Source organism: Pteropus alecto, unplaced genomic scaffold (genome assembly GCF_000325575.1).
Source record: "Pteropus alecto unplaced genomic scaffold, ASM32557v1 scaffold5, whole genome shotgun sequence".
Taxonomy (NCBI): domain Eukaryota; kingdom Metazoa; phylum Chordata; class Mammalia; order Chiroptera; family Pteropodidae; genus Pteropus; species Pteropus alecto.
Genome location: NW_006441953.1, coordinates 6,809,002 through 6,820,010, shown reverse-complemented (window position 1 = coordinate 6,820,010; position 11,009 = coordinate 6,809,002). Strand labels below are relative to the sequence as shown.

At 35.0% G+C, this 11,009-nt stretch overlaps 1 protein-coding gene and 1 pseudogene across 2 annotated transcripts in view; both read left to right on the top strand.

Annotated features, from left to right (window-relative positions):
* Positions 1 to 11,009, top strand: part of COL25A1 (collagen type XXV alpha 1 chain) — a 404,747-nt gene that overhangs the window by 246,637 nt on the left and 147,101 nt on the right. The window lies entirely within an intron of this gene.
* LOC112485612 lies at positions 10,762 to 10,880 on the top strand (annotated as a pseudogene).

The following is an 11,009-nucleotide window of genomic DNA, read 5'->3' as shown; positions in this document are numbered from 1 at the left end:
CTGTAAGAAGCCGTGAAGAGCTTGCTCCAGAACCGTCCCACCGAGGGGCAGGGAAGTTGATGTATTTATCCACTACTTTCCCTTCCTTCATTGTTGAGGGGTGTTAACTCCCTGGCACTTCTGACTTGTCTTGAGAAGGTCTAGCTCACTCCAGCTGCTAGAGGAATGTAGAAAGCCATAGGGACGTATGAGACCTATATTCTAGCACTGTCTTGGAAGAAAGTGGTGGTATGAGTTGACACCTACATTTGCTACAACATCCGAGGGCAAGTGTCCCATAGACAAAACAAAGAGTGAGAAATTAAGATATAGATATAAAGATTTGGAAATTGAGCAAAAAGACATTAAAAGCATATTAGTTAATGAGATGTTAAAGAGAATAACTGTAAAAAGAAGAACATGGTCATAATGAATCATGAGCAGAAGAAAGATGATGAACCAGTGCAGGAACCAAGAATGGACAGAACTAGGAATATTCTGGATCACTGCAGCTAAGATTTGAAAGTGTGTCATTGGCAGTTCAAAATACCTTCACAGCAGGTCTTATATTTGCTATGGCTCTTCTGAAAAATAAAGTCTAACTGCCTATACTTGAAAATTTTGGAGACTTTCGAGGACGATAGGACTGGCATTTTCAAACGGGGGCTTGCTCTGATTTCCCTTCATTTTTGGCTACCAGTTTGCCTTTGGTGGACACTTGAAAGCAATGAATTCAGGAAGGATAAGGATGAGGGGAAATGTGAAGCCAAGAAATACCCTGCAAAATAATGCACAAAATATAGGCAGAGTTTTATTGCTGTGTTCCTAAGGAAAAGTCTGACCTACCTCTTATGTCTGCATCATTATCATGATATTTTTCAAGAGAAACTTCCATTTTTCGATTTTAAATTAAATCTTTCTTAATGAAGTTCTTCATTTAGTACTTGATTATTAACTTTGCTCTGGGATTTTTATAACATACACAAGAATTTTTATATATAGGCTCCTTTCCATCTATGTTTTTCATCTTCTCTGTTACCTATTGTAATGTATTATTTTCCCAGCCACTAATGTACTCTTGGGACACACACACACACACACACACACACACACACACACACACACACAATGGACCTTAAATAGGCTTTTAACTCCAAGAACAAATTTTATCTATCTGAAAATATGAGCACTTAGAAATGACCTGTATAGGAGGCGTGATTATCAATGTGTGCAGCAGAGTTTATAGTATTTCATATAATTACATCTTAGTATTAATACCTTACCATGAATCCACTTTTTCCTTGAGTAAATTTATACAAACTATATATTAAATCTTACATACCTATAAGGTACATACAGTGTAAAAGCAAGCAGTGTACATTTAAAACTTAAATTAGAAAATTATAATGGTTTTTTAATTGATTGAAAGGTTTATTTTATCAGATTTCTCTTAAAATGTCCATGTTTTGTTATTTGGATCACTAAAAATGATTTTATTCATATACAATATATATAATAACAGGAACTTATAATTTGGGGTATGTCTTCCTTTTTTAAAATCTTTTTGGTGACTTAAAAAGATATCCACTTTTTTCTTAAAATGGAAACTTTTTCAGTTTCCCTTATTTTTTTTTTTTTTTTTTTTTTTTTAATGCCTACATCACCTGGTCTTCCTAGGTGGTCTCCCATCTAAGTACTAACCAGGCCCAAACTTGCTTAGCTTCCAAGATAGACGGGATCGGGCGTGTTTAGGATAGTTTTCCTGATTTTATATAATTTCTGAGCCAGAACTCTTCATAACTCATTTGTTGTTATTTATCTATGTATGATTTAATATAACAAATTTATTTACATTTCTTCCCTGCTGATCCTGTTCTTTCCTCACCCCTGTGTTTTCTTAGGATTTATTAACTGTAGGAAAAGGGAAGAGTGTGAACATTGCAAAACATTCTCTTTACCTTCTCACCCCACCTCCTTTTGCAACTAGTTAAGGAAGCAAAGAAGAGAAAGTTTGCTACCTAAACAAGCTTTCTCCAAACAAGATCCCTTAAGCTACCTAAGTTTGCTACCTAAACAAGCTTTCTCCAAACAAGGTCCCCAAACCGAAGTTTCCCATCCCTGAGTCATAACCATGTCACCCAGAGATGCCCCTTAGTGAGACTACCTACTCCACTGGAAACCCACACTTTCTGTGACTGGTGGTATTATGAGAATTACATTTCTAAAATCTCAAACGCCAACCTTCAATGGATTTTTCATTAGGAGGGTATTACCAATACTGGTTCTATTATACTATAAGAATTATTTTTAGGTACATTAGAAATAGGCTTTTGTTGATTGGGCTGAGAAAGAAAACCATATTTATGTTATGATTCTTGTGGGAAGATACAATCAGACTTCCAAACAACTAACTTCCACAAAAAAAAAGAGTCGTAAATGTCTGAGTTGGAAGATTGTACATCCTTTCAAGTTTATTAAAAGATTTGGACAAAATTATAATTGGCACCTTGTTGTTCCTGTGCAAATCTTTACGTCAGTGAGAATTTTCTTGTGTAGGATGAACATCCCCACATCATCTTATTCACATTATTTATACAGTGCAAAACTCTTCCTTAGAGAATGAATAACTCAATTTTGCTTCTTCTATGTTACACTTATTTAGTAAGGAATTCTAGATTAATAAGGTTTTATTTTGCAGACCAATGGTAAAAAGGGAAAATGTCTATTATTCAAGGAGTTCTTCTGATCATCTTCCTAAAGTCAAAGATGGCTTAATGGATTTAGTTTAGATTTTTAAACAATTACAAAGACTGGAAAGCTAAATGGCAGCGAATGCCGTTGCAGTGATAGTACAAAATCGAAAATGACAATAGACTTTAGGGAAGAGAGGTGAGTCTTTGCATTTACTTAAATATGTGAGAAAATGGTTCTTGACAAGGGAAATGAGATGGTGAAAGAGTATTAGAAAGAAAAAAGGCAGTTCTGGCAGCTGTGGTGAAGATGGGAAAAGAGGCAGGGAAATGAATGGAGAGGATGTTGCTATGAATCCACTGAAACAAAACCAAATTCTTAGGAAACGGAATGGGATAGAGTAAATAATGTCACAGAGACTTGAAAAAGTAGTTGAGTAATAAGAAAAAATAACAAGAACAGAGAGCAAGAGAAGAAAAGAAAAGAGAAGAAATTAGAAAAAAGACGTGAGCATTTGTATTTCAAACTGGAGGTAATAAGAATTATTGGGGGTGAGGCAAAATTAATCTGAAATAAAACTCATCTTGATATTTGTTCATTAATTTATATTACCGTAATTCAGTTACTCAAGTATTTATTTAGCCCCTACTATGCACAGGTCACACACAATAAGGCTATGAAATTGTTGTGAACGAGATAGACTGAACCTCTGTTCTTTTGATAGTTCTTTTAGTATTAATAGCCAAATAGAGTGTGACAGTCCTGTCAGTTCTTGCAGACCCAGCATCTGAGGATGACTTTAACAGCACTTGCAAGCACTGTTCTGCATTTGCACACCTGGGGAATCCCCGAGTCCAGTTGGGACCTTAAACATGAGGCATTTTAGGAGGACTTTTTCCAACACGCAGGAGACTCAAGATCAATGCCATTGCTCTCAGTGTGGCCCTGGTGCCATGCCTTAGTTCTAATACTTGGGTTTCTGCTTAGATCCAGGCACCATTTCTCTGGTAACGGAATCTTTTCCTGGATCTCCACTCGCATTCCCTTTCTACGTTACTCTCTTTATCCCAGGTCCTCTGTCTCCCTCCTCTCTACTACCAGGTGTTAGAGTCACGGTGCAAATGCTCTGTGCTACGTTGTGAATGGCCTATAGAACTATTAAGTCCCTCTAGCTCACTGCCCACCTAACAGGATTTTACATTTCTATGTTTTTGATACTGATTTCCCCATTGCCATTCTGCGCACTGTGAAGACGTGCCTATTGCCTGCCCAGTCATTGCTGCAAGGGAGGTGAGTCAGGAAAGCGAGCATTTAGCTTTCTCCTCTCTATGGTGAAGACACTGAGGGTTGAGATTGAATGTATCATCAACAAATATCATGCTATATGTGTCTGCCAGATAAAAGTTTTCTGTCATGTTTCTGATTATGTCATTCTTCTGATCCCAAAACTCTGAGTTTCAATGTGATTACCATTTAGAGTGAAATAAAATCTAGTTCTTTGTCTGACATTTATATCCTTTGATTTGACCTGCTTTTCTAGCCCTAACTCCTGCTAATTTTTCATTAATGTTCTTTCTGGACACTATGTTTCATCTGAACCAAAGTGAACCATTTATTTTTTTTCTTTGAATCTGTTTTTCTTTATTTGTCTTTTTCTTAAAACAGTCTTTTCTCCAGAACTGCTTTCTTCCCAGCCCCTGGATACTCTCAGTTTCTATACATCCAAATATGATCACCTTTCAGATTTACGCACCACTTCTTCCATCAAGATGTCTTCACTCTCCCTTAGCTGAATGTAATATCTCCCTTTTGCTGAATCCCCACAGCACTTTATCTGTGCAGCTTTTTATATTACTTTACACTTAAAGTAGAGGGGCATAGACAGCAAAAGCAGACAGATCATAATTCAGATCCTACCTCTTCCACTTACAAGCTCTATGATCTTGGGCAAGTTACTCAATTACTCTGACTTTCATTTTCCTCTCTGTAAAGCAGATATAACAATGTCTTATCTCAACAGATGGTATGAAGATTAAAATAAGATGATATATGTATAACTTCTATCTTGGTGCTTAGTACATAGCATGTACTTATTAAGTAATAATTCCCTCCTTACCTTTTCCTCTTTCTATTGTATCATAGTTATTTATAAACATCTTTTCTCTGTTTATTACTAACTTTTATGCTATTTAAGAGTTTAACCGATGTTTTCATTCATCTTTAGTTCCTTGTACATAGAAGTTCAACAAATGTTACTGAGTTGTGAGTGGTATATACAAGAGCTTAAGGAAAAGGAAGCTAAGGAAGGGAGAAAACTATCAGCTTTTCATAATTCTAAATGCCCCCATCAGTAATACCATGTGTCATCAATAATGCCATTTAAAGCAAGTGTCTAAGATTTCTAAGCTCTGAGATTTTACTGAACTTTCTCAATTTTAATACTTCACTGCCACATGGTTTAGAGCATTAGGATACCTTTGTTTCATTTCATAATTTGTTTATATTGTTTTTTTTTTTTTGGTGAAAATAAACAGCATTAACCCAGGGTCATATTTATGATGTATTATTTTATTTTTTAACAACTTATTTGTTACAAAAGGATTCAAGGCTTGGCTTTGATTTTTAATAATCAAGGCAGTCATAGACAGCAGTTCATGGTGGTTGTGTGTAATGCCACATTGCTTAAACAATATTATTATCCCACTAATAAATGATTTAATACAAATTATAGAAACTGGTTGTTTTAAAAACCTCCAGATTTCATCCTCATACACTTTAGAAAGATACATCGGCCTTTTTTCAGCCCAAATTACTCTATTAGTATATTCAGTAGAGGATAATGAAATAGTAGAAGCACTGTAGTAAGTGAAAGGTACCACTTCCATACCAAGGACATTTATTTTGTGTGAAATTCTTGAATTAAAAAGCCCTCCTCGTAACTCCCCTTTGGAATTGCATGTGAACATAAAGGAGATGTGATTCCCCTAGGAATTTGGAGTACTAAAGCGGCATGCATGTTGTAATTCTGTATTACTCAGTGAGAAAAAAATGTAAGAGAAAACCACAAGCAAATACCATCAGACAACTGCACATGGAAGCGTGTGGCTTCCATTTGTATTTTTTCAGATGTACTTGAAAAGAAGTAAAACATGTCACTTTGCCTTTTCCCCCCAAATTCCTTTTTGCTTTTTTTTTCCTGACATTGTCCTTGCCATTTCATAACATTTTACTAAAATTTATAAAAATCAAGCTGTGCGTGCCTTGTATAGAATTATTTCTGATATTTTGGGGCAAGATTTAACTTTCTATTCATATGTTTTTAATTATATACTAAGCTCCTTCTAACCTAACACTTTAGCAATTCCCATATTTCATGTTTGTGTTTCAGTCCAGCCTTTTTCCAATCCATATAGTCTGACTTGGGGGCACAGGGAGGACATCTACATTCTCCAAGAAGTTTAGAAAGCATGTGCCTGTGCGCATGTGTGTGTGTGTATATAGAAAATCCTTATTTTGCTCACTACATAATATAACTGTCATATTCAACTAGTAATTATTAGTCAATCATGCTAGATTTGATCACGTATTATCATTTTCCATTATCTATATTTTATGTGGTAGTTAGATGATAAAGAGAATGATTATTAAAGTCTTAACGGTTTAGGTTTTTTGGGTATTAAGTAAATGTTTAATGTGATATGAAAGACTCCATTTGGAAATAGCTTATATTTTTAAGAATATACATAGCATAACTGCTTATTTATTTTATTAGAACCCATATTTTTTTGTTTTTCCATGGTCATTTGTGTATTGAAATGGTATAACATCATTCTCAAAGTTTAATTTTAGCTTAGAATTCTTTTCCACTAAAATTAATTGAATAACTTCTATTGCCAACTTTATGCTTTATTTTTTATCAAATATATTTCTTTTAATTCTTTCTGAATAAAGGTGAATAATGCATAGCTTTCCATGAATAATTAAATTAATCCAGTTTTGATTTGCATATTGGAAGCTGAAATTCCCTTAATTTCTTACTCATTTTTGTATCTCACATTCTTTAGATAGTGTTGATATGTAGAAAATGCACAATAAATTTTTGTTTAATAAATGTATACATTTAATAATTCAGATTTAAAGATAACTTTATATTCATTTGATGATGAAATGACTGGAGCAACTGAAAATATCAGCTTTTAGCACTCTGTTTTTAAAGCAGCATATGGAATACATTGAATAGGGTTAGGGGGTGGCTCCTTGGGCAGACATGGGCTTAAATCCTGGTCTAACACTTACAAACTGTATAACTTTAGGCAAGTTATTTTTTTTCCTTCAGTTTTTCAATGTGAAATAAAGATGGTTGGTTCGATTTAATACATGACTTAATGAAGCACTTAGAGCAGTGATGGCACATGTGTTATTATTAAAGACCTACTTATGCACACACCTTCTCACCTAAGCACTCATGCAGAGACAGAGTCATAAAGACATGCTACCCTCATAGCGGTACTTCATCTGCTGAAGAATAAAGGCCTTGAAACAGAGAGAGGTTTGGGATAAATAGACCAATCTTAAAATTAAGAAATTCATGAAAAGTGATTATCACTGTTAGATATGGTCATAGTGTAAGATTCTGTATCCATAGCAAACATTTTGTGCACATTTGTGAGCGTGTCTAATTCTTTCTAAAGATAACAGATGTTTTAGTTAGAAATATTGTTCTTCAGTGAAATAAAATTAATGCAGCTTGAGATGTTTTAAACTTTAAATTTTTATTTAAAAATTTTCTCAAATATATCATATATGTATATATAATTTCACATATGTTTTTGTGGATTCTTTTTGATAATTTTGATGTAACCAAAATTCTTACTAGACAATTTATTTTCTCATTAAATATCATTTGGTCATATTCAATTGATACCACATTTTTAATATAGACTATATTTCTTAGTGTAGAGATTAAAGTGGAGACATGTTATGATAGTAGGTAAAATGATAGCTTCAGAAACATTTTATTCTATTCTCTCTTTTTGATAGGCCACATTTAACCAGTTTAAATAATAACAGTAGGAGCCTCAACTGCTTCCCTAAGCTAATAAAGCTGAAGTGATTTATTTTTTTCAAATGGTCAGTATATTCAGTGTTAATTATTTAAGATCTTAGGTCAGGCAGAATCTATCACAGTAATTCACATTCAGTAAAAATTTTTTTTAATAAAAAATACATGGAGTTGATTTGTATTTTTTTGATAATTAGTAATATTGAACATCTTTTCCTATGTCCGTTGGCCATCTGTGTGTCCTCTTTGGAGAAATGTCAATTCAAGTCCCCTGCCCATTTTTTAACTGAATTGCTTGGGAGTTTTTTTGGTGTTAAGTTATATGAGTTCTTTAAATTTTTTTTTTGGATATTAACCCTTTATTGGATACATTTTTTGGAGTATCCTCACTCCCGTCAGAATGGCAATCATCAAAAAAATCAACAATTAAATTTTGGTGAGAATGTGGAGAAAGGGGAACCCTTGTACACTCTTGGTGGGATTGTAAATAGGTGTAGCTGCTATGGAAAACATTATGGAAATTCCTTTAAAAATTAAAAAAATTGAGCTGCCATATAACCCATATCTGGGCATTTATCTGAAGAAATCCAAAACACTAATTCGAAAAGATATATGCACCCTTCTATTCATTGCAGCATTATTTACAATAGCCGAGATATGGAAGCAAGCAGGACGTCCAATCGATAGATGAAGGAAGATGTGAGATATAGATATAATATATACACACACACATATGTAAATGTATACATATATACACACACATATAATGGGATATTATATATTCTATATATACATACAATATATGTATATATAATAGAATATTACTCAGCAATAAAAAAGAATGAAATCTTGCCATTTGCGATGACGTGGATGGAACTAGAGGGTATTATGCTAAGTGAAATAAGTCAGACAGAGAAAGACAAATACTATATGATCTCACTTGCATCTGGAATCTAAAATACAAAACAAATAAACAAAACAAAGCAGAAACAGGCTCATAGATACAGCTCATAGATGGCTGACAAAGGGGAGGGGTGGAGGGAAAGGTGGAAAAAATAAAGAAAATATTTGTTCTTTTAAACCATAACCATCATTTCATTATCAACCCTAATAAAATTAACAGTAATCCCTCAATATCATCATACCCAGTCATATTCAAATTTCCTAATTGTCTCAAAAACGTCTCTTTACAGGTAGTTCATTTTAATTAAAACCCCAAACTCACATTGGACATTTAATTGCTATAACTCTTCAACCTCTTTTACTCTATAGTTGTCTTTCGTCTCTCTTTATTTTTTCATATCATCAATTTTTCCAGAACATTCATCCTATATACAGAATGCCCCCACATTATACACTAGTCTAATGACTTCCTCACGGTGTTGTTTTACTTGTTCCTCTGTCTTCAGTATTTCTTGTAAACTGTCAATTCCATGAGTCTCTGGTTCAGGTTTTAGGGAGACTGTCTTATGAAAGTGTGTTGTACCTCCTAGTTCACTATATCAAGAGGCAGATAGTGTTTGGTTGATCAGCAGGTCAAGTGTGATTGGCTGGATTCCCCACACCTGTCACTGCACAGCTTTTACGTCGGTGGAAGATGGTTTCCTATAACAACTTTTTCACTGTGGATTGCAGACGGGCCCTTGATGTTTTTTGAGCTGGTAAATATGTTCAGACATGTGCTTTAGAAAACATAATCTGACAAAAGTGTGTGGGATGGAGTAGAGTAAGGGAAGACCGGGAGAGGCTTGTAAACTAGTCCTGTTTTTTAGGAATATGAGTGCCAGCAACCAACATGGAAAGGTAGATTCAAGGGAATTTGTGGAGAATGAAATTGGATTTGGCAATAGAATCTATTTATGGAATCAAACATAATGCTGAGCATGTAGGCATGGAAGGGGTAGTGGTGTGTTTAACAACAAAAAAAAAATACAGAAGTCAGGAGTCATGACTGGTTTGAAGTAGAAATCGAGAAGCTTGGTTTAAGAATGTTAAGTTGAGCTGAAGATGGCATATCTTGGTTTCGACATCTGGTGAGCTGTTTTCCATTCTGGAAAAGAATTTAGGACATAAATCAGGTAATAGTTAAAGTCTTGAGGATATATTCAATAGCTGATGAAGGGAGTAAAGTGAAAAAGAAAAAAAAAAAACAAAAGGTTTAGACACAAATTTGGGCAATCTCAATGTTTATGAACTTTGTCAACCCTTTCTCCCCAAAATGCCGGTTTATTGAGTTTTAGCTTAGCCTAGGGTAACTCCTTTCCAGTGCCCTAAGGACTGGCTCAGCAATTTCCCTTCTCATAGCTCGGTTTTCTTCTTCTTAAGGGAAAGAAATGCCCCCAGGACCAATATGTATTTCAGCTCTTGTTACTTTATCTTTCTCAAAACCAGACTAAAAATATGATGTCTACTCTGTTACTTCTTTTCTCTTTCTTCGAATCCAATTTTCTTTCTTTCCATGACCAATCAATTATTTAGGGAAGTTAGGTAGAAATAGTAAGTATAAGGTAGGACTTTCAAATGAGAGAATAAAAGGCCAAGGCCACATTTCTTCCCCTTGACTTTAGGAGAGGGTGGATGAACATGCGTGGAAACCAAGGGGAAGAATCCGAGGGAACCGTAATGATGGAAGGGGCGAGAGCAATAATAGGGAGCAGGGCAAGGTTGGGGAGGAGGCAAGAGGTGGACACGAACGATATGATCCTCACTCCACAGAGAGCGGAGGGTGAAGATACAGAAAAATCTGGAGCCAGAGAGCATGGTAGTTGTAGTAGGTTACATTAAAAATTTTTAATCTTTTTAGTCATCAGCTGAAAATGAAGGAGACTGGACTTCTAGTTTACATTGGAAGCTTGAGAATCATAGACATACCCTGGGATTCAGGCTCTCCTAGCCTCATCAAACAGTTGTGTTTTTCATTCCTTCTGCATATCTTCTTAGACTCAAAGGGACACCTTACTCTTACTCCTGTGTTGTGCTCAGTTGCCCTTTACAAAATCAATATTGTTCTATAAGAAACTACAAGTGAAGTCTATGGCCATGCCACCCTCAACGTTCCGGATCTTGTCTGATCTTGGAAGCTAAGCAGGGTCGGGCCTGGTTAGTACTTGGATGGGAGGCCACTTTGGAATACCAGGCGCTGTAGGCATTAAAAAAAATAAAAGGAAAGAAACTACAAGTGAAGCAAAGAATCAAACTGATCTTCAAAACAGGCTTTCTTAGGCAGCCCGGGCAAAATTATGTGGGGTCAGTACTTAGGAAACATGCTGAAACAGGC